Here is a 24,781-nt window from a genome sequence, read left to right as displayed (position 1 = left end):
AAAAAATGTTTCTGACTCATCAGTAGTCATTGTATGAAAATCAGCAAATAAGCAGCATGTTGAGCTTGCAGGTCTAAGACTTTTAGAGTGGAAAGAATATGAGAGACAGTGCAGTAGTCAACATAGGAAAATAGCAATGGACTTTCAGTAATGTGCTTCATGGCCTTTTTTACTGTCAGTGTGTTGCTATGGAATCCATATCATATTACTGATGCCACTCATTCAGTGGCTCTTAGAAAGCCAGCAAAAAGGGATTTTCTCTAAATCTCAGCACAATTATCAATAATACGAGTGGATAGGATGGTGATTCGAGATGCTGTCTCCAATAGCTCTGATCTTGCACAGGAGAGAAAGGTTTGATAATAAGAAAATGGGATAAAACAGCTAATAGACAGTAAATGAATGGTTTGCTAAGAATGTTTGGTTTAACTTCTAATGTCTGGAAATGTTCTGAAGGTCCTATCGACTGTGCCTTTTAGCCTGTGCCTGGCAGTGAAACCTGGGCCTTCATCACAAAATAATAAGAAAGAATTTGGGCTGTTTATAACAGAATGTTTAAGGTATTGAGATACTGCTTTTTGGTCAGAAATAAGTAAATCTGGTAACACCCAGTTAAGCTTTGCAGAGATGAAGTGCTGCTGGCACACAGTGCGTGTGATGGGTGGCACTGTGACTGATGGAAACAGGAGCCTTGGTAGGGAAGGAGCGGCTTGGGCACTGCTTCTGTTGTGAGCTCAGGAGCAGGGACTGCCTAATAAAGATTGTAGAGTGATACCTTCTGGGAGGGAAACCTTTTCAGTGGTTTTACAGCATTCTGCATAGCTCTCTCTTTCTGTGTCTGCAGCCCTGGTGTCAAATTCAGCTGCATTCTTCTTTCGAAAAAAGATTGATGGAACCGCTAATAGCTGAAAGATTTGCTTGAAGTCAGACCTGCAGTGTTAAATTTATCTGTCAGAATTTTCCTGGAAGAACGCAAATTTGCAGTAAATGCAGCACTGAAAGCAGAAACATTTTTCTCTAATACATTTCTGCAGATCAGCATATAAAGATAGTACTTTATGAAAGCCTGGCAGCACAGATGGTCGGATTCAGGCATTTTACTCATTTTCCAGGAACATAAATGAAAATGATTTCATGCCGAATAAAAAAACCATTTTTGCTCTCATCTGTAGACTTTAAATAATCGAGTCCAGTAGAAGGTCTGTAAGGGAATTGGCTTTTCAACACGATGTTCATTAATAATAGATCCTACTAACAGGGCTAATGATGTTAATTAACAGTTTGCAAAAGGAAGATTTATATACTTTCAGCATAGGCAGATTTTGTAACGTAAGATTTAGGGACATGCATGGAAACTTTGAGCTGGTTACTAAGAACATTGTTAGGCTGACTGCAGTAAATGAATATATTAGCCTTACAGAAATATTTATTTTAATCCAAGGTGTTTTGGTCAGGAATTTCTTGGTTTTCTGCAGTGTTGTGTACAGTGGCATCATGTTCCAGGGATGTGACTCCCAGGTTCTACACCATAGGAATTCATGGTATGAGCAATAATTACAAGGCTTTCAGAAGCAGAGTGCCCATAGAACCATACGTTCTATGGTTCTATAAAAGACAACCTACTGGTAAAACTGGTCTGCAAAGACATATTCAGGTGAATAATCTGCTGTATTCCTTCACTGAAATTCCACAGTGTGGCCATGTTCCATTGCTTGTGTTACACTTGTGTCTCCTGTGAAAGAGTATTCTGTTGTCACTGCCAACATGAGCTTTTTCAGGTAACAGGAGATTAATTTCATTTAAAATATAATAGCCATGCACTCTCAAGGTGACTTTATAGAGACTGGTGTCAGTAGGTCTGATGCAGTCAGATGACTGCGCCTGCTTTGCTTGATGGGAAATAAGGAGTGTAGGAGTCCTCAGAATTCTAACAGTGCATTTGGCTTCTTAAATTCAAAGCAAGCTGCAAGAGACAGTGCAGCCAACAGCTGGAACGGAATCAATGGCTTTGCTAAATCTCTTACACCAACATTTCTTTCATGTTAGAGCAGAATGATGTTAGTGCTTGAGTTACAATAAGCTGCTGCTTAATTAGGGCAGAAACAAGTCATTTCTTTTCAGCTAATTCCTAGTTCAATTTCCCCACTATAAAACACTTATTAAAGAAAGCTTAGCAGCTGTACTGTTCTCTGAGGCATGAAAAATCTTGATTAAGTTCTCTATACTGGAATCAATGAAGCTTAAACCTCGATATACTGGGACACGGGGAAGGTGCAAACTAGCTTTCTACTCCATAGTGTCCTGCTGACCAATCCACAGAGGACTGTTTGTTTTGGGCTCTGAAAAGCGGCTTGCTAGACCTCCTGCCTATGAGATAAGTATCACGTTATCTGTGCCCATTCATCTGCACGTTTAGGAGCAGCAAGCAGAACACTGTGGTGGTGGAGGAAAAAGGCAGGATAGTCTAAGCAGCACTTGAGGCCAGACTTGTGTGGCATTGCTGCTTCTGACAAAGGAGAACATGGGTGTTTGGGGGAGAAGTCACTTCAAGCTTTCTATACTTCAGATATTGGATTTGAGGAATACATTTTAGCTGCCCACTGTAGTTGCCATAACTATGTGCCTCACACTTTTCTTTCAGCCACCACCAGAACTACGCTTGAATCTAACTTAAAATTGTTAGTGCAAAGTGATTGGTGATTGATGCGAGTTGATCATGTTGATGAGTCAGGCTCAACTCTGAACCGAACTGATGAAAATCTTAATAAATTAATTGCCCTACATAGGAATAATCCTTTCAGCTGTGTAACAGGGCAAAGTTTAGACACCATCTTTGAGATGCTTTCATCTCAAGATGAAACATATTGAAACATCTATTTCTGCTGTTGTTGTGATGATGGTGACTTCAATGACTTTTCCAAGAAGCTGCAGGGAATAGTTCAGGTGTGTGAAGTTTCTGATCCAGACTGTGTTCAGCAATGCTCCTGGCAATTGTGCTTTCTAGCACCAGACTGTTCTTTTTTTCTGTGTGGAGGGGCTGAGGGAGGAAGATCTGACAGATGCTCCTCTAATTATTCTTCCCATTTGATTTTTGCTTGTAGAACTTTCTGCACATAAATATAACCTGGCCTAGATATATCATTGTACCTGTCTCCATATAATGTGTTTATGTTTACGATGTTTAATAAGTAAGACATAGAACTGTTTTGGAGAAATTTCTTTTTTTAATCCTAAAGCCTAAGAAATTAGCATTATTTTACCAGCTAGCATTCCTTTCTTGACTATCAACATTATTTTCATAGGGATATACAACTGCAGAGGAATTGCAGTGAACATAATATAGATAAAGAAAAAATGGCATCCACAGCACATGTAATGCATGCATTTGTTATCTGCTTTCAGTCTATTAGTTTGTGTAGATTCTACTCCTGCATTTGTTTTTAATTATTTTAATTGGTGTACATTCACATCTATGTTTTGTGCATAATACCTGGCATGGAGTGCTAGCTGCTACAGACAGAATGCTGCTGCACCACCAGATTAACTGAGTTTTCATTCCTGTGTTTTTAATATTATATTATATTTTCCATTTATTACTAGGAATGATCTATACAGGACTTTCACTAGAACTGGAAATGGGGGAAAAATCTTTGTGGAGAGTTTGGTTTTTTGTTTGCTTAGTTTCATTTATCAGCCTTTGAAACAACTGAAATATACTTCATTGCTTCTCTACTCATCTTCACTGATTATAAAATGTGAAAAAGTTATCATGAAATGTGGGGAAGAGCACCAAACTCCCTGAAACAACCAGATTAACGTGGAAGAGATTCCACCTGCACTGGCCTACCACCTGCTTTGAAACTCCCACTCAAACTGCAATATCTACAAGATATTGCAAAATATTTTAGCAAGGAAAGAAAAGATAGCAGGTGAAATGAGGCCACGTGAGCAAAACACTGATTGGAGATTGCAGTTATAGAATCCAGAATAATGTAAAAACATTTTTTATGATTAATGAAGATTGGCTAATAAGTAACTAGGGAAGAACAGTTCACACCTTTGCATTGTGGCTATTTAGGTGTAATTGGCTTTATTGAAATCACATGGCTATAGTATTTTATTTGCATAACCTTGTCTGATTTACAAAAATCACTGGGGTGTTTTTATAAGCTTGTTTCTTTTTTATTAAAGCAGAGAGGCTGACTCGTTGTTCTTAATCCATCTGTACACAGAAAGTCTCTGATGTGCATGCGCTTAAATTATCTCCCAATTGCAGTCTAACATGAACAAAAATTAATAGCCCTATTCTTTCAGCTCAAACATGCACTGTTTATACTAAGGATAAATTCTGTTGACTAGAATGGAGTTAAATGTACCCTTATGGAAAGTGTGTTCTCTGTGTCCACAGGTCATGGGCATCCCTGAAGCTAAAAACTAAGGCAGTGTAGAATTAGATGTAAGGAAGAAATACTCAGAGGGTGGTAGGCTCCTTATTTAACTCTTGTTCTGTTTTTTTTCTTTGTCAACAATTAGTGTCTATTCAGGTGAGAAAAACAAGTTATTACTTCAGAAAAGAGGAGGTGAGCTCCTCTTTTATTTTTTGCCTGCTTTTCACATAGTTTTCATCTCCGTCCTGAATTTCATCGTCTTTTCAGATATCCGAAAGACAGAAATAAAAATTTAAAACTCACATCTCCCTAGCAGCCATAGCAGTAGTGCAGCTAACATTATGAGAATCAGTTAAATACTGAGGCCAGGACTTTGGGTATTGAAAAATAGGATGGAACTACAGAGATAGATAAATGCCATGAGTTCCAACTCCTTGCTTAAGACACTTAAGACTGGGTGAGCAACCTTCCAGCAATCAGTCTCCAATAAGGTATGTCAAATTTTGATGCAAACTCCTGAAGCAAGAATACTCAAATATTTCTAAGTTTTGCTACTTGAGGTTCAGAAGTTGTATGAACTCATACCAACAACAGTAGGTCAGCCTGCTTTAGACTAGCAAACAGAAGCTACAGCAGGCACAGTGATATTGATTGCATTGGAGTTTTGAAAAGCTTTTGTTAGTCTAAAATCTCATTCGCTGGCCCTTTTCCAGAAGTACTTCAAAGCTTTTTAGGGAAGAAATTGGGAAAAAATAGCAGAATTTTTGTGATCTTCTGTGAACTGCTGGCAGATGCCAGAAAATTACTTTAAAAATTGTTAGGGAATTGCTCTCAAATAACTCATAGCTATTTTCATGTGATGGACATCATAAGAACTAATAAGGAATAGCACTGCTATTCTAGCTTTTGTATTCATTCTGCTATAATCAAACTCATTTATGTAGAAAGAAAAAAACCTGAAATATTACTATTATTGTAGGAACTGCAACTGTCACTGTCTTTAATTTAAGAAATACTGCTGGCAATAAACTTACACCCTTAGGGTGAACCTGCAGGATGGAGGAAAGCTAGAAGATGTAACCTGAAGAATTATGAATTTTGAGACTGTACACAAATTCATATTAATACTCCAAGCTGGAGTGAGCCCCGTCTCACTAGAAAACACCTGTTTCAGGATGGAAAATGCAGTATCTGCTGGAGAGATTTGAACTGTATTACCAATTAGAATTAACAAGTTCTAAATTTCCCATGTAAGAGGAAATCTATTGCCAGTGTGTCTAAAATGAGACACTGCAATGCATCCTCACTCTTAAGTACCACCAGAACTGTAAGCGTGCCCATAAAACTGGTCTGTTGCAGTTTTTTATGACATTACATTGTTTTTTAGCCCAGGACAAAGGAGGAGGACACGTGCATAACACTGGATACAGATGGGTCCTGTTCTCAAAGTAGAGTAAAACTAATGTACTTCATATATTATAACTGACACTGAATTGATTATAGAGACAAATGAAGATGTACATTGAAATGATTCTTCCTAGGGCTGACTTAACAAAAGAATTCAGCAGTTGGCTTACAGGAGAAAAGTGATGCTTAATTATGGTAAAATATTCTGTATTAAAATGTTTTCCATGGTAATTTGTTCTTTGTAGACAAGAATGCACAGACCACCTGCAGGGACATCTTGTCATCTCCTCTGTTGTACTCAGAATAATTTCCTATAATTCTAAAGCACAGATGACTTGGTTATCAGTGGTGTGTGTGCTTCTGTGTAACCAAGAGCACATTGTAACCAAGGCACCTAGAAGATCACTTTTTTCCTTGATGTCTCCACTGAGTTTAACTGATCAACTTCAGGGATTTCTTTTTTTTCCACTGTGGGAGATAAAGAAACTCCATATAAGTAGTAGGTTTTTTGGTGAGTACAATATTTTTCAGGTTTGCACTCTAAGATTAATTTGGCCTTTGGTACCTCCATAGCTATGGGAACTGCATTTCTCTGGTTCACCTTGCTTCCTCAGAAACACGTTGAAGCTTTGAATGTGGGAATAAGAGAACATAGAGGATATGGTTATCATCTGCATTAGTGCAGCTTTGCTGAAGATAATAGGTTGTATTTCTTAAGACCTGTTGGCCCATCTAAATGGTGCCATCCTATCTTCTGGATAACAGGTAAGGTGCTGTAACTGCCGCGTGGCACAAATCAGCAGAAGTGTAATGAAGCTAAATGTTTGGAGCTCTTAGGTACAAGCCCGAGCTGTAAGCCGTTCCTGTCAAAACCAAGTGTGCAGAGTAGCTTGCTCTGTGGAGAAAAGTTGCCCCAAGAGAACCTTCAGAAATGTAACCAATGGAGGAGAAGTGAGGGGGAGAAGGAGGCCTGCTTAGGGGCTGATTCTATCTATGGTAGCTTATGCACTTACACCTGCAGTCATGTTATCCTATAATAATATGAGTAAAATGAATGTGCTAGTGGCCATAAATTTATGAATGAAATATGTGGTGCATGCACCAGTCATTCCCTAATGCCTTGCAGGCATTCAGCACATACTGTTTATTTTAGCGCTGTGAATGACAAGAATGGTAGTGTTAAACTGTTCTTTTTCTTATTGCTGTTCTGTGAAAACTAGCAGCTGGATAAAGGCTGCGTTCTTATTTGTCACAGGCATTCAAGATGTATTTCTTATTACTGCAGTTGAGTTTTGAACCAGGAGCCAATTTGATGGTTACAGATCTTATCGAATCCGCATTTAAGCATCCATTCTTACAGCAGAAGTATACTGTGGCATAATGCCTCCAAGCTTTAGGGGATTCTACTTTACATACAGAGTTAACAGGAAGGCAGTAGGCCCTATTTACCCATAGTGCAGGAGTTGCCAGAGCAGCAGAAATATTTTTTTCTTTCAATGATTAATATGTTCAATAAAAGTGTGGCATCTGCTGCCAGTTTTCATTAACAAATAAATGAAACACAAACCCGCGTGGTGGGCAGGGTGTCTGGGGACAGCTGAAACAGGACCAAGCTGCTTTAGATTTCAGCTATTTTCTTTAGGACAACAGTGTGGAGCACTTTCTTGTTTATAGGATAAACAAGGGATTGAAGCGATCTGTGTTAGCACACAGGAGTGGTTGCTAACCCATAACATTGTGCAGAATGCAAAAATTCCACAGCATGCTCCCTTGGGAGTCGCAGGCTATAATCTTCTTGCATGTTGGTTTCAGTGTAAACAACAGTTAAATCATCAGAACAGACAAGCTGCCAATAAAACATTGAATACAGATACAGTATTAGTTCATTTTCCTTCCTTCATAGTCCAGCAGGCTCAGAGCTCAGTCTCTGTATCAGTTCAGAGGATATGTGGTATTTCATACCACTACAGTAGCCTCTTCCTATGAAAACAGGGTTTATTTGATCGTGGTGCCTCTCTCTTCCACATTTTGTCTTTTTCAGTTCTGAATTTTATTGGTTAATACCACCTCTAAGAGAGAGAAGAAAGTTGTGTACAACAGTGTCTGTTTGTAGAGAAAGGTTGCAGTGCCTCCAAGTAGAAGAGAGTAAGCTGGATTTCAGCATCATAGAATTTGGGCTGCAGAGAAACACTGTGGGTACAGCATCCCATACAAGTTGTGATTAACAGTTTCTGACTAAGGTCAGCTCATAACCCTGAAAGAAGCTAATCTTTCTCAGCACTGATATTGGTAAAACTATATTCTTGAAAATTTGATAGCAATGACCTGAGGAGATAATGGGCTAGACCTGAATTTTGCATTTGTGACAAGAACTCCATTGAATCAGTTTCAAGATCTGTAACACCCAGAGTCTTGCTTTCAGCACTTCTAGATAGTTTTAGGCTTCTCTGCATGGAAATTGTGTTCTTTTAAACAAATACACAGAGAGCATTTGCCACAGTAATATGACTGTAGACACATAGGAAGCCTAACAATCTCCAGAGCCATCTGCATGTTTGTAATATACAATTTATTAATTCATAGTGGATAAATACATTACAGAGTGGCAAAACCATTTCAGTACCTGCAAACAAATGATATCACATCACAAAGTGAGAAAGATAGCAGAGCAATCCTTTCGAGGTTATATGATAAGGGACAGCGATGGCTTGGGAACCTAATGTATTTGTTCTAAAACCTGATGAGTACTCTGAGCTTAATGGCAATTCAGAGAAACCAACTGTACCTTCAACTGTACCTGTGATCTGTGCTGATACCAAGGCAACCTTCCCTATAAATGTTAGATAGGAGACCAATTCATCTGTACTGCTGTTCCCATAAAATCAATATTATCCCTGCAAAGAGGGAAGTGTCTCCAAGTGGAAGAGAGCAAGCTAGATTTCAGCCATCACAAAGTCTAAGAAAACATGCACAACAAATAGATGCACAACATATACTTACCAAATAGATGGGATTGGATTTACAGTTTTCCACAGTGAGACATTGGTGCTCAGTATAAATTTATACTCATGTTAATTGTATGGTCACATACTGACGAGAATTTCATGTTACTGAGAGCAGAACCTACTTAAGAGGTGCTGCAAATATCATCAACTTGCAGATGTGATTAGGTGCTAATGAACAACCATCCCTCTGTACTTCCATTGCATCACACTTTTTGATCTCTTTCTATTCTTTCTGTGGTGATTAAGTTCCCTGTCTGGCATGACTCATCAGTCTCTCTAGGTATGTACAGAGTGTGCTATGCAGAATGGTGCACTGAGCAGGTGTGGCGAAGGACAGGGCAGTTCAGCTAAAAGGAAATTCAAATGTATTTTAAAAGAGAATGTACAAATACTTCAGTGTTTGATTTCCAGGGTGGTGATTAATTGTGAACTGTGAGATAAGAACATACAGGGCAAATAAGAGCAATAGCCGTTTGTTATATCATGTAGTAGATTCACCTCTGGTTTAAGCTGGCTTTTGGTGGTATGAACCAGAATGCAGGGACTCTGACAGTGTGAAGAGAAGTGAAAGCCTGAACACCCTCACCCTGGTGAATTCTTGGGGCTGGCCAGCTGGACCGTGAGCCCCCTGATCTCAGCAGTGCATGCTGGCTGAGATTTTCTGGAGCTCTGTGAATGATTAAATATGTTACTCCTGTTAGGAATGGTGGTAAAAAATTAAGATATAGTCTACCTACCTGAAAGTGTAAACTGCAACCCTTCTAAAGCCATTTCAACTCATCTTCCTGTATTTGCTTGTGCTGCAGAGCAAATCCTGGCTTGTTCATGCACTCTGAGTTAGGGAATACTGAATCACTGCATTTAACCCCTGAACTCAAATGTTGGCACTGTGATCTGCAGGCTCAGGTGCTTCAGTGTGTCATCACATTTTCTGCTGGTTGCACCTGTGCTAGGCTAAAGAGCTAAAGAAACCTGGAGCTTTCACCTCTTTCCCTTGGATTTATGAAATTGTTGCATACTTTGGTACAACTTGCAGTCCCAGCTAAAAGCAGTAAAATTTGCAGTGTTCCAGGTCATAAATTGGGGTGAGATGGCAGTGCTGTATGATGAGGCTTGCACAATACCTGCAGAGCTTATACCCAACTCAGGGTTTTGCTATTAATTTTCACTTCCACAGACGCTAAATTCACATCTTGTTCTTTTTCCACTTCCCTGCCACAACCAGAATCCTCTTTCTAGACAATACAAAATACCTTGAGAGTAACAAATTGAAGCAAGATGATCTCTGACATGAAGCTATTTCCCCCTTGCCCTGTGCCTCACACCACTAGAAAATGAAATGGGTTCCTGGCCTGAGCGTTCCTGCTGTTATCTAACTCTCACTGTATTTCGTGTCAATTATTAACGTCAGCAATGATAGAAATCTTAACACATGTTAGGAAACAAGACTCCAACATCATTTTTGTAACTCTTGTATTTTGCCTTAAGATCTCGGTTTGTTTTGAGCCTACCTTTCTCCATCTCCTTTCCATTGTATTCTCATAACTGGAGTGTTTGGGGCTGTCAGGCTGTTTTCTGTTTTCAGACTTTGGAGGACAGGCTACAAAAGCTGTTTACGATCTTTTTCACTCTCCAGCCAAATATGTTGTTCATTATATATAAACCTTTTGTTTTTAGGTAGTTGTTCCAAGAAGATTTTAATAGAAGCCAGCAGACACCAGATTTTGCTGAAAGCATATTTAGATATATTAGGGAAGGAACATAAGATCTATGTAAGTGTGAAAAGCTTTGCTTGTTGGCTCACTTAATTCTTTTCCAGTGAATTTTAGACCTAGTGATGCTGATTTTCTCAAGATAATAAATAATGCAATGGAAAACCTGCTAACAAAGTGAGCTCTCCAGTTACAGAAGCTCAGGGTTAAGAGGAGGGATATTCCAGGCACTTGGAATGAAACGTGAACACAAGGAACTGATCTGGCTATGCTTTGCTTCCAGGGTGGCTTTGAAACAGCACAAGCTGACCAGAAAGTACTTAGGGCTTTCCAGCTGAGAAGGCTCAGTGCATATCCAGTCCCTTGAAAACACTAATCTTGGTGTAGCATGTGCACTGGGGATGGAGAAAAATGTCATCAGAGCTGTGTCTTCCTGCTATTTCTTTTCAGGTGACATAGTTTTAAGCTTTGACATCTGGCAAGTGTCAAAGCAGATTTCTATCTTCCTTAACATTCTCTAGGGTTGAGTTTGGGGACTGAGATTCAGAGAGGCAAAACTTGCCTCTTGACATTCTCTGTCCCTGCTTTGTCAAACATAAAACATACCCTGAATCTCACCAAAGAGAGTTTGGGGAGTGAAAGAACAGCAGGACTAAGCTGGTGCTGTGCAGGTGACTAATATAGTCACAGCATCCACTGCTGAATATCTCACTCCTATGCTTTTTTACTACCATAATATAATAGCATACGTGCAAAAGGGATCCTATCTTGTTTCCTTTCTTTATGTAATTGACTATTGCTGGGTATCTGGGTAGATGAAACAGAAATCTGTTAGAAAAAAAAATATGTTAATAGAAGCTTTCTTCACAGCTGAAGCTCTGAGTTGGAATCCTGAGAGAAGATGGTGTACTGATTGCCAACAGGGCAGTAGGTTGCTTCTGTGCAGGCCATGTGTTAGAGCGAGCAGCAGCATTAAACATCACCAGAAAGAACCAGAGATCCCAGCATCCAGATTTCCTGCTTTAATTCATAGGAATTATGCAATTGCAGAGAGCACTTGGAGTAGGAAGCATTGGATTAGAGTTACATTTTGACCAAATTATCTGAGGTTTTTTAATTTTGTTATTGTTGTTTTTAAAGCGCATATTACTTTTGTTATCAGGGCAGGAATTCAACTTTTTAGATGATATTATGTCCAGTTTTTGCAGGGCCCAGCAACCCGATGAGTTTAGTGTGTCAGAAGTTAGCTGGTGCAACCAAACTGTCCTTTTGGGACATTTTTTTGAGTTTGGGAATAACATTAGTGTTAGAAAACAGTTTGGATTTTGTGATGTACTGCAATTGTGAGAAAAATATTGAGAAGCAGAGATTGTAGAAATGCTCTTAGATAAGTTCCTCTTTAATTAACAGGATTTAAGATGAAACTTGTACTGATTTCAAAAACAGTTCAAGAAGGAATTCTTTTGGAGTGAGAGAGATTTTATTTTAGATAATTAAAAAAAAAAAGAACAGAAAAAGTGATAAACCAGTGTGTGGAATCTCCATCCCTGTAGCTATTCAGAAGTTGTGTGGAGTGTGGTCCTTGGCAGCCTGCTCTAGGGGACCCTTCTGAAGCAGGGAGCTGAACTAGATGACTTCCAGAGGTCCCTTCTAACCCAAACCATTCTGTGATTCTTAAATATCAGTACTATGAAAACCCAGTATCAATAGTGTTAGCATTCAAATTCATTACTTGTTGAAACGATTCTCTGCAATTCAGATACAAACTTGTTTTGAAAGTTTCCTTCTGTGAAAAGTGAATTTCTTAGGAACTTTCTGCCTTCTACCCCAGTTTGGTATGATAATTAAAATTAGCATTTGATACAGAGTGCTAGCTGGAATACAAACATTACTGTACCATCATTCAACGTGGCCGAATGTTACCTGATGATGTGGAAATGAAAATGATTTTGCAGTGGCTTCTAATGAAGTCCAGTGTTTTTAATATGTAGAATCCATAGCAAGGTCAGAGTAGTAGTCTATGTTGCTTGAAATAAATTGATCTAGGTTTGTTATACTGGTTCTTTTTGTTGTTTGGTTGGTTTTAAATTCATATTTTTCTAATATTTTATGTTTGCTATTTACAATTGTAAGAAGGCAAAGCACAGTATAGCTGCCTGGCAGCAGGTAATAAATATATTGTCAATAATCTCTGTTCAATTAAATTTGCTTAATCAAAGCTCTTAACTAACCTTGATGGCTCACTGTGATTGTGGCAGATGTGCTACAGTGAGCTGGAAAATGATATAATATTAAGATACATGGTTCCTGTTAGATTTCGATATCAATTTATAGCTGTGACATCAGTTATATAGTTGCATGGATGAGTATTATAGCCATTCAAAAATGGGATACCAGAGACAGAGGCTTTTTTGACATAAACATTGTTCCAGAGCAATAGCAGAATGTGAGGCTGTACCTGCAGCTTACAGCTCAGTTTATTGTTCATGCAGGTCTCTAGAGTATGTGTCAATGTTGCCATCCCTAACCCACCTGTGCTATGAAATGCATATTTGGTGTAGTGAGGAATTTCCTATAGGTCTCAAGAAATGTTAAGGATACTGCAGACTGTTCATCTGGAATATAATTTTATCTGTCATCCGTGCTGAAGGAAGGAATTTAAAAGGGGAACAGGCAGAGATAAGTCCTACTGAGGTTATCGAGGACTGGGAGTGTTTGCCCATAGCATTAAAGACAAAAACACATTTAATTAAGCAAAAAAAAAAGACAGTGCTGAAGCTAGCAGATGCTGCTGGCACAGGAACCAAAACATAAATTGGCTAGGAATAACTCTGCAATAGAATTTTACATAAGGTTCTTCAGAGAAATTCTGAAACAGTCTTCCAAATGAAATAGTGATAGGGGAAAATGGAGTGTAAGATTTCCATGAAAGGGTGATATGATGCAGTGCCATACAAGGCAATTGTATTCAAATAGTCATGAGGTCAGTTTGCAATTAGTGTTGCCATAAGCCTAAATTTCTTTGTCCTGTTTGAAAACATGAGCAGAATTATTACCAATTGCAGCCAAGAATTTCAGTGTTGCAGACCCTAGAAACTATGAAAGTTTTCAACTCGTTGCTCACAGTAGATGTTGATTAAGTGAGGATAGGCAGAGTGGTTGCTGCAGCATGTGGGACTTACGTTTGTAACCCTGCATCTTCTGCTACTGAGTGTCATGAGGTGCTTCGTCAACAAGAGCAAAATGGCGGCTAATGTTACTGCCATCAGCTTCTCTCTTTTTTTTTTCCTATTTATTTATGATACTGTTTACAGTGATCTTAATTCTACGCTCAGAGGGCAGGTGGGAGGACTGAGTACACCATCAGTAAGTTTGCAGACATCAAGTTGGGAGGAAGTGTCAATTTGCCAGGGTGGTAGGAAGGCCCTAATCCAGAGAGATGTGGACAGTTTGGATCAATGGACTGAGGCCAATTGTGTGAGCTTTAACAAGAACAAGAGCTGAGACTTGCATTTTGGTTACAAAACCCCTATGCATCGTTACAGGCTTGAGGCAGAGTGGCTGGAAAAGCTGCATAGAGGAAAAAGATCAGAGGTGTTAGTCTGACAGTCAGTTAAATGTGAGCCTGCAAGTGTGCCCAGCTGGGCAAAAAGCCACTGGCATTCCTCGTTTGTATCAGAAATGGTGCAGCCAGCAGAACTGGGGATATGATCGTCCCTCTGTACTCAGCTCTGGTGAGGCCACACCTTGAGTGCTGTGTTCATTTCTGGCTCTTCACTACAAGAAAGGCCTGGAGCACGTTCAGGGAAAGGCAGCAAAGCTGGTGAAGTGTCTGGAGCGCAAGTCTTATGGGGAACAGTTGAGGGAACTGGGACTGTTCAGTCTGGAGGAGAGGAGGCTCAGAGAAGACCTTATGGCTCTCAACAGCTCCCTGAAAGGAAGTTGTAGCGAGCCGGGGATCAGCCTCTTCTCCAGGGTAACCTGCAATAGGACAAGAGGGAATGGCCTTAATTGTGCCAGGGGAGGTTCAGGATGGATATTAGAAAGATTGTGACACTGAGGGACATAATTTAGAAGGTGTGGTGGTGATGGGTTGATGGTTGTTCTAGACGATCACAGAAGTCTTCTCCAACCTTGACAACTCTGTGATTCTATGCTAAGGCACTGGAAGAGGTTGCCCAGAGTAGCTGTAGTGTTCTGCAAGTGTTCAAGGCCAGGTTGCTTGGCATCCTGGGCAACCTCATCTGATGGGAGTTGTCCCTACCCATGGCAGAAGAGCTGGAACTTGATGGTCTTTAAGGCCCTTTATACCCAAACTATTGTGTGAGTCTACCATACTCTGTCATGACAGCCTGCTGTTTGTTAAAGCATTATTACCTTCGTATTAAGTGATTCATGAAATACTGTGCTGCCCTCTTGAGGCTGTATAATATATCTCCTGTGGAGCTTGAGGTTTTTTATTGCTGCAGAGAAAAAGATATTTTAATAGGATCTGGTTTTTTTTTTAATGAAAATAAGCAGATTAGGCATGAGCATTTCAAAGCAATCTCTGTGTTTTAGATGTCCAAGAGGAACTGGGCCCTTGCCAAAGTCCATGTCTTAATTTCTCCACCTTGACTCAATATATTTCAAGGATCATGTGCAAAAGTGCCAATGGTTGGGAGTAGAGTCTGATATGGTTGTTTGGTTACATTCTTTGTTTGGATTCGAATACAGGGATACTTGGCAGCAATGGGAGGAATCTTGCTTCTTGGACTTTGGTATTGGTCAACAGTCCTGCAAGAGCTTGATCTTGCAAGTTGATGGTGATACAGCATACAGTGACTGCTGGTTGTCTGCTGCAGCAATTTTGCTCCCTGAAAGTTTCTTCCACTTATGCATGGCATCTGATTAGAAATGGTTGCTTAAGTGAACTAAATGTGTCTAGATTGACTGAATGAGGAATTCAAGCAGTTAGAAGTGTTACCACACAGAGTGTGGAGTTTAAGCATGGAGAAGGCAGACACTGCGTGTCAGAAATCACCCTTGATAGCTTTTTTTAAAACAAAACAAAAATTAAAAAAAAAAAAAAAAAGGGTTACTACAGACACTTTGTGTAATAGTTTCTCTTGTATTAATTGCTTAACATGAGACTAGAAGGGCAATGGTGGGAATGCAGAGCAGTGAAATAGGCTGCCTGATTGCTCATTTTTCATTTCTTGCTCTGGGAATTGATTTAGAGTACAACGTGTCCATCAGAGACGAACAGAAAGGGACAAAAAGGTCCCATGTGTTCCTGCACTGCTGTAAGGCTTGGATTTGACATGATAAGAGAAGATGTTTTAGCCATCTGTCTTAGCTCCTGCTCCACAGTGCCTGTGCCATTCCAAAAGGTTCCTGGAGAAGATGAATAATAGCAGCTTGAAGCAGAAATATGCTGGGAGTGATTTCTAGTGGCAGAAAGTTTGGCAGGGCTCCTCCTTAACTGGAGGCAAAGGTTTCCTTTTGTTTTAGAACATTTGCTTCCTTTCCCTAAAGGTTGATTTCAAGAGTCAGCTGTGTTAATATGATTGAAGCTCCTTTGGTGACATTTCATACTGGCTGCCAATTTGTTGGTCATGAGGGGGGGAATTACTGACAGTAATACAACGTGCCAAAATGAGTATTGTGTTATAAATTTCTATTCCAGCTGCTCATAAAGAAATCATGGGTCCTGCGCTCCATCTCATGTCAAACTACCATGACTGAAAATTAATAGTTGTACTTCAGTGAGCAAGTACCCATGGAATGGCTAACACTCCTCAAAGCCACCCCTATTACAGGGGCTTGTACTACTAAGTGTAGGAGAAGCAGTTATTCTTGATATCATCTGAAACTCCTTTGACCATTTGACACAGGAAAATCAGTGCTCTTATTTGGTATCTTCTAAAATATCTGAAAATGACTAATGGTCTGTGAACTTTTTTTTCTTCAAAGGTAGATATAAGTGCTTTTTAGTCAGTCTTTCAGTATGCAAATTTTCAAGGCCTCAAGAACTTTGCTTCCATATATATATATATTCAAGTTTTTTGCATTCTCTCTATTATAATTGGCACATTTTAATGAGTGGATACTCCTACAGTTAAGAAGAATTGAAATAAAAATTAAACAACAGTGCCTGTAGTTGACTATGAAAGAGAACTTCCTTTTTCACACCTTCTGTGGTTGAAAGCCAAACATTACTATTAAATACGTATTTTCAGATTAGGAAATGCATTATAACCATGACTAACAACTATGAAAAAGAGTAGAGAAAGAAGAAGAAAGAAAAAGCTTTTTCTTCAGGAATGAAATAATGTGCTTAGAAATGATTTGAGAAGCAGGACTGTTGACACAAAAAATGTGGAGTTGAATCCTATTTACTGACACTGTCATTTCTGACAAATGAAACTTTTTCATGTGGAGAGAACTTAACTGAGAATATCTTCTTTCCTTTCTGTAATTCACAGTAGATAGGCTTTCTTCCTCAAGGCAGTGTAGCTCTTCAGCTTCTTTCTTGCCTGACATAACACGCCTCTTCAATTGCATTGTGCATAACTTCGTAGAGACCTGCAAACGGAAAATGCTGTCATATATCATCATGCCCTGGGGTAAGAATGCACAACTGTGGCCAAAGAAATATTGAATAGGGAAAAGACTTCCACTGCCTCCCATTCCCTTTTGTCACTTTGCTGCCATGTGTTCCTTTTTTTAGGGGCATGTTTATTGGAGAGAACGGTAGATAGAAGTGAAAGGAAACTAAGGGGGCATTAAAGCTGTTCATCCCTTTTTCTTGATTCCACTCTGTCAGAGGAGAAGATTGTACTCATAGTGAACATAAAAGTGTACTCTGTTAAAAACACACTCAAAAGGCCATCCTGAAACTGGCAACTAAATTCCTGATGTTAATAATAAGTAAAATGCAAAAAGCAACCTGCCACACAAACAAACCCAGAGGGTTTGCTGATGGATGTCTGTATCTGTGAGTGCAGAGCGGCACCAAGATACAAGTTGTAAAATTCTGTGCATGTCACACAGTTTTCATCTGGCAACACATGGAAAATCCAAATGCATGGTGATGGATGGTGCTGAATCACCAGAGCTCTGTATGTCTGCACAGGTACGTAGCAGTGAGAATGCCAGTGAGTGTCCTGCAGGAGATGAGATGGTTTGGGTTTTTTTTATCATTCTAAATTATAGTTGTAGCAAATGTGAGTCACATCCCTCCTTTTATGCAGACATGCTGTCTACAAGAATAGCAGTGACAACCCAGACTGCACAAGTGTACATCACATCTGGGGTGGATGCTCAGGAGCAACGGGCCTTGCCAGAAATGCAATATCTTGTTTTCTGTCATGCAGTTGTCTGAGTTAGTTTGAAAATATTTTGATAGCAGAGAGTTCTGGGGTTAATTTTAATACTGTTGGAAACATATAAATAGCTTCTTCATGAGCAAAATTTCTGGAAGAACTCTCAGAACTAGAGACACAGTAAGAACTGATAACAAGTAGGTATTTTTAAAATGCCTGCCATGTATTTTGTGTCTCTCTGTCAGCTCGCTTCTACAGAAATTTGTTTCTTTGAGGTAAGGAATATGCAGGCAGTCAGTGTGTAACTCTGTAGGGCAGATATGCTCCTGCTGACATTTTGCCTGTAATCTCTGGAGCAGAGCCTTTTAGCTTTTCTGTAGATCATGAGATATTCCAAGTGCAAACTACCCAACACATCTCACATTCAAAAACTGTCGTAGAGCTGATATTGAGATTCATACACTTTCCATATTTACGTTTTTGGTTTCTGGAAGTTCATGGAAGGTGCTAGCATAGATTTCCTAGTTTTCCTTTCATTGCTGTCAAATTAATATTAAACAGGGATGATATTCATGAATGCTTCATTTTAATTTCTACTGTTATCCTGGTGAAATGTCTGACTTGTGAAAGCTAAGCACACACAAGTATTTAAGTACGAGCTTTAAATTATCTATATATTTGTGCATTATATTTCATCCATTATATCCTACTGTCCTCTGTATTTTCCTAATGTGTTACAGCCTTAAGTATTACCAGGAATGCTCAAGCCTTTGTATGTCGTAGAAATATGCATCAGTAAACAAAAGCAGCACCTGTGAACTCTGCATCTACACACGATGCTGTTTTATATACTACTTTTCTTTTTAAAGTAAAATTACACCTAACATGCAGTTCAAAAGCCAGCTCAAACTCATTTTGCCTGAAGCCATATGACCTTGAACTCAGACATGGGTTTTGGGCAAAACAAGGTAGGTCTGGAAGACTGAGGAAGGAGGAAATGACTTTGATGATTCAGGAAGGACACTTGCTGGTGGTTCAGAGAGCACACATGGTCATTCAGTAAGAGCATGCATTCACCTGAACTAGTGCTGAGCAAGATGGGAGGCAAAGGTTTACTATTAAAGATGCTGGCCAAAGTTTTCTTCAATTTCTTCATTTTCTTCAAAGACTTGCATATTCTCTCTTGTTCTAAATTATAAATCAGACCTCTTTTCTATCTTTGCTTTTTTGTGTCCGAAGTAGAGAAATGCATCAGAATATTAAACAAAGTGACTGTCAAGCAGCATTGTGTTATTTCCCAGTAATAAATTGTTTCTGCCTAAGAATTAGAGGAATAGAAACAAGAAATTTGAACCAAAAACATTTTTTGATGAAATCTTATACTGAGGTTCTGTGAGAGCAGAATTCTAATTTTCAGGACTAGTTCCTGTTAAGGTACACATGTATGAAGATGTATGCAGCTGAAATGAATACATAACGCAACTTGAGCAGATTTAACTGTGTTTATCTGGGCTTGTCACAGGTTTTGGAGGTCTTATTGATAGCAGAACTGTCTATGGATATTGCAGGCTTTTTAGCAGCAAGTGTAACATATTTTACATTGTTTGAGTAATCTTTAGATAAGTGCAATTAATAATAGCACTGAGATGCACAGTTTATCATCTCAAATTCAGTTTTTTGGCAGTGGGTCACTTTGTTTTGTTTCACTTTGCTACTTTATGTATTGTTTCTCTTAAGTGGCACAATTCCAGCTCTTCCAGATAACCAGAGTTTAGTTCTGTTGCTTTATATTAGGTCGGGCACTCTTGCTCTTCAGCTAACTGAGATGAAAGACGACATACAGCAAATAGAAGGTGTTGTATGTTCTCCCTTAATCTGTCGTGGGCATATTCCTATTAAAGAAGGAAGTTTCTAAGGACTTCAATTCTTAACCGTAAGCAAAAGATCGCAGGAGTGACAATTCAAAGTAGATTGTCTTTTAAAGAAGTTTCTGTCTCATGGAGGTAATTAGAAACATAGCTGGGAAGATCTTGCATGATCTTTCCCTATGGCTTCCTATTTATTCCTATCACACTGAGGTGGTAGTTGTTTTTTTCCATATATCTACATATGTGTATAGGTACGCATGTGCATCCATGAAGCTGGGAAATTAGAAGTGTAGCTTTGCTCTGAACATGACTGCAGGTTGTACTTTCTTATCACTTCAGTCTTCATGCCGTGCGTATTCATAACTTCTGACTTTAGATGCAGAGTAAGGATTACAGAAACATTGCTTCTAACATTGGTCACACTGATCCAACTCTGATAAAAATTAGGGAGCTGGAATCATTTTCCATTACATCAGCTGCGTTTCCTACAAGGTTCTCGATGGTGACATGTAAGCAAAGAACCTTTCATTGTCATGGAGGTGCTGTAGGAGTCACTGTGACTTGCAGATCTGTTCGGTGCTGGCAGTGTCAAGGTCAGTTCACTAGATGGGAAATTAGAGGGCGTGTGCGATGTCATAGTAGTAACCATTTATGCACTGTTTTTAGCAGAAAATGCTTGAAATGATAAAAGAATACTAACAAACTTGGTGTGTTTTCACATTAAGAAATATGTTATAAAGCTTGCATGCTACGTTTCTTTTTCCTTACAGTAGTCTTTCCATACAATTTTCTCTCTGTGTTTACGAGCCGGCCCTGGCTCAGGTGTGCTGAAGAAAATGTACTTTTCCTTAATTAATAAGTGTAGATGGCTATCTAATTATAATTTTGTCAGCATATGCAGTCATGTCAATAATTCACCACGTAAGTTGGCATATTCATTTTTTCAACAAACTAAAACCTGTATGAATATCGGCTTATCAGGTAAGAGCTTTCTGCAGCATAAGTTGTTCAAGCTTCGTTAGAAGCAAGTTTTTAATTGAAAGTTTTGAATCTGGAAAAATGATTCTCTTTAAACATACCTTTCAGAGATTGGTTCATGATGAAACATCATCTGTAGGTGACCTGAAGGGCATGGTGAAGAACAGACTTTTAGGTTGTTTTGGTAACAAGCATATCAGCAGCAATGGCCAAACAGGACATTTTGAACTTATAAACATTACATCAGAACTGTTGCTACAGATAACATGTTTGCTAAACTTCTCAAAATGAGCTGATACCACAAGTCATCTCCTTGTGATCAGCACTAGGACTATTTCCTGCTAAGACTGGATAGCGGACTGGTACATTACTGCTTGCCCAAAATATTGAACTTTGAAAGTGAAGCTGTCTTTATTTTGTGTAAATAAGCACTAACATTCTCTGCTGGAAGGACAAAGAAAGGTTGCAAGCAAAGACAAATAATGGAAAACACCAGTATGTTAATGGTAAGGACATTTAAAATTAATCTGCTATTAAGGAAATATTACTATAATACTGATAACTGTAAAATTCATACCTTTCAGCCTTTTTAAACGACATAATATGTATGTTTTGAATGGAGCAAAATAGAGCATTTCTATTTGAAAAGATTCTCTTGTTATGCTACAGGGTCATCTTAAATTTTGGAAGCTAAAAATGTACTAGATGTAGTGCTCTGTGAAATAGGATAGAAGCTTGTTTGGGTTTTGCTGTGTACTGTTCATCTTCTCACAGATTGCTTCCTGCAATTTTGGAAGCTTGTGAAAACTAGAAAAAGACTGTGTAAAGAAGCCACCTTAGGAGGGAAGGGGTGAAAAGAACATGGAGAAATACAAACAGAAAAGCAGGCCAGAGCACTTGCCTGCATTTACAGAAGGAAGTAACTTGAATTCGTAGAGGTATTCTTGTAAAAGTTTCGAAGTATTAGACTATTCCTTAGATTTTCAGGCTAATTTTCAGTGGACCATCACACCAGATTGAACTGTTATGACATTGTTTGTACCAAAGATTCGTCTGGGAACTGGCATAATCAGACAAACAGAACAACAGTCCCATTGGCTAATGTTACTAGAGTTACAGAACAGAAAACAATTAATATTTGGTATGAAGAAAAGTGCCCCCTATGCTTTTGATGGTAGCACACAGCTTAAATGCTACTACTGTCTGAACCTTATGCTTGAAAACCTACTGAGGAAGTAAGGACTATTTTGCTTTGCTAGGAAAGCAAGACAAAATCATCTCTGTTCTCTGTGCTCTGAGCCTGAGGCAGCTCTACGTCAGTGCAAGCATCAATTCAGTATTGCTAGTTTTGTATCAGAACTTGGAAGTCTTGATAGCAAAGCAAAATTGAATATATGTGCACTGGTTTATTAAAAGGAAAATAGCACGCATTCCCAGACCTGCAAAAAGGACATACTTCTCATAAGTTTCCTCCAGAAAACCCTTTAGCCAAAAATGTGCTGAATTGGTTACAGAGTTTTGTTACCTCTGAAGGCACAGGAGATTCATCTCTACGTTGTGTTCAAGGTGTCACTCTATTAATCTCTTCCTTACAGCTGTAAATGCTATCTTGAATTTTTCTGCACTTACAGTTATCCATTATTTAACTAAACGTTATGGTCAGAAAAATCAGAGTATTTGCATTATAAATCCTATCATACTTAATACATTTTGCTAATGCTAGATTTGTGTGTAATTCAGGTTTTCAATTACACTCAATCACATCATTCCAAATAATAGAGATGATTAGCAAGGATATAAACACTGTATATAATGAAAAAGTGAGAGAAGGAAAGCTAAATTGCAAATCCAAGAGTGGAGAAAAGACACCAGCAATTTTCTGTGACTCCATTTGAAAGATCAATGTATATGCAAGGCCTGATTTTGAGAAAGCAGCACTGAATTTTCCCACTGTGCCAAGAAGATTTATAATCGTTTCTAACTAGTTGGGCGAAGCCTGAAAAACACTTGTACTTTTACAGAGGTGCTGTCACCTTCCTTGCCTAGTTGGAAAGAAAATGAGAACAGTTCCATTCTAAGAAGGGTTGTGGTTTACTTTTCATACCGCCTCCACCAAGACCAGCTGTGCTAGAACTTATGGTCAATAGCACAACCATTAATACAACTATAATAAAACTTACAATACTGCCTTTACAAATACTTACAAGTAATAGATTTGGCCTTTGGGTTTCATAAAGTAGCTTCATAAATAGGAAAGCCTTCATAAAGTAGGAAAAGCAAGAAAAAAGTATTTAAAAATTGTATAGAAATTGATTCTTTCATTTAGAGAAGAATGAGGCTAATAATGAAACAAATAATATTGTAAGGTATTCTTAAACAAGAGGAGGAATCAATAAATCAAATAACGGCAGCAGTTGTTGACATTAACTACCTTCTCATTTATGGATTCATGGCTTAAGATTTCTTACACATCACTGAAATGTAGAAGTAAGTAAAAACAACATAATCACATACGTGACTTTATGCATTAAGAAGCATTCATAAGCTAGAGAATGTGCATCACCTCCCTTAAAAATAAACATTTCCTAATCATTTCTTATTTTAGCTCTCCAGTGCTACAGGTGTGTTGCTAAATCCTAGAATTCAGTAATCCAAGTAGTAACAGAATTATTTTCTGCAGCTTCCTTCCCATCTTTCCCCTCACCCAGCAGATTTAAAGCACAAGTTAGACTGCAATATCCTAACAGTATTTTGCATCAGGAATATTCACGCTTGAAAGTTATCTGTGCAAAATAATCCAGTGTTCAGAAACCACTTAAAATTAACCTTCCTGACTTTTACTCCAAACACATATCCACAGTTCTTGTTGAAATAGCCTTCCCATAGTATCCAGTAAACCGTAATGAAATGTCATATGGTCACCTGTATCATTGCATGATGCTATCCCAAGAAACAGGGCTTTCTCACAATGAGCCCGGTGGATCTCTGCTCCGGGATTTATACAATGCAATAAAAAATGACAAAAAACACAAATGCAAATGTATTTTAAAATATAATATTAGCATTGTCAACATAAAAGACTTTATTTACTGCCCCAGAAAGGAAAATATTCAGAATAGTGTCATTTGTTTCGGGGAATGCACAAAAAAGTTTCAACAACTAACACACAGTGTTTCTTTGCAAAATAGCCCTTTGCATGATGCTGAAGCTGAAATGTTTTTTGCCCACTGGTATCTACATACTTGTGAAAGAAGGTCATTCGTCTCTATTGTGACTACTCCTTTTGGATTACCTGCCTTTGTCTTTACACAAGTCAAATAGTAAATAAAAGTTATCTGTTGATATAGATTAGAGGTTAAACTGTTATTGATTGTCATATTTCATAGAGAGATCGTGTCTCTTACTGACCTTCTGAGAATTTCTTTGCTTGTGAAATAGAAGTCCTGCATTTGTCCTAGACAAACCATTTGCAATGAAAAAGAAATTAGACTCTTCCTGAAAAGGTACAGGCTTGCGTACAGTGAGAAATCCTGATAAGGAGCAATTGCTTTGTTAGTGTTTCACATATTCACATCGTGTTATGTCTTTAATCATATTAGATGAAGAAATAGTAGAGAAACAACAGGTTTCCTCCTGCAGTTTTTTTTTTAAAGTTATCTTCTGAATGTAGTCTGGAATTTGAAAGGTGTTCAAGATAAAAAAATATATGACACATTTTCATTCTCTTGAGTTTATGGAATAAATAGAGCTACGTAGATTAAAAAACAACAAAACACAAACACCATTCTTTCGTTTCTTCATTTAAGTAGATACAGTCAGAGAAAAACCATTAGTGTAACAGCCATCATGTAAGGTACTATAATTGCATTAGCAGCATGCTCACACACCAGTTTGTGGCAGTATGTCTGCAGCGTACCCTAAATTAAAACACACCTCAGAAGTACGTCTGCATGGGTTGCTGTAATTTTTGAAACCACAAAAGTACTTCTTGATTACACATGGTATGGATGCTTCTCATCAAAGTTAAGACAAAACTGATCTGAACATCCTAAATTGTGAGGATGTTAGAAATCCAGACTGATTCGCCCATTGTGATAAAAACCAACTGGAGATAAG

At 38.5% G+C, this 24,781-nt stretch overlaps 1 long non-coding RNA gene across 2 annotated transcripts; it reads right to left on the bottom strand.

Moving 5' to 3' along the window:
- Window positions 1-16,790: 16,790 nt before the first annotated feature.
- Window positions 16,791-23,628, bottom strand: LOC122164562. 2 transcript variants are annotated; one of them, XR_006170249.1, is made up of 4 exons: window positions 23,588-23,628; window positions 22,870-22,923; window positions 20,767-20,809; window positions 16,791-17,079 (listed from the first exon to the last, which is right to left on the bottom strand). It is a non-coding gene; the product is annotated as an uncharacterized LOC122164562 (long non-coding RNA). The 2 variants fall into 2 exon arrangements; XR_006170250.1 differs by lacking the exon at window positions 22,870-22,923 and having other exon boundaries at window positions 23,588-23,624.
- Window positions 23,629-24,781: the final 1,153 nt, after the last annotated feature.

This window comes from Centrocercus urophasianus, unplaced genomic scaffold (genome assembly GCF_019232065.1).
Source record: "Centrocercus urophasianus isolate 14NV4802_14NV808 unplaced genomic scaffold, USGS_Curo_1.0 seq_26, whole genome shotgun sequence".
In the NCBI taxonomy this organism is placed as follows: Eukaryota; Metazoa; Chordata; class Aves; order Galliformes; family Phasianidae; genus Centrocercus; species Centrocercus urophasianus.
The sequence above is the reverse complement of the archived record's forward strand: the minus strand, read 5'-3'. Positions and strand labels throughout refer to the sequence as shown.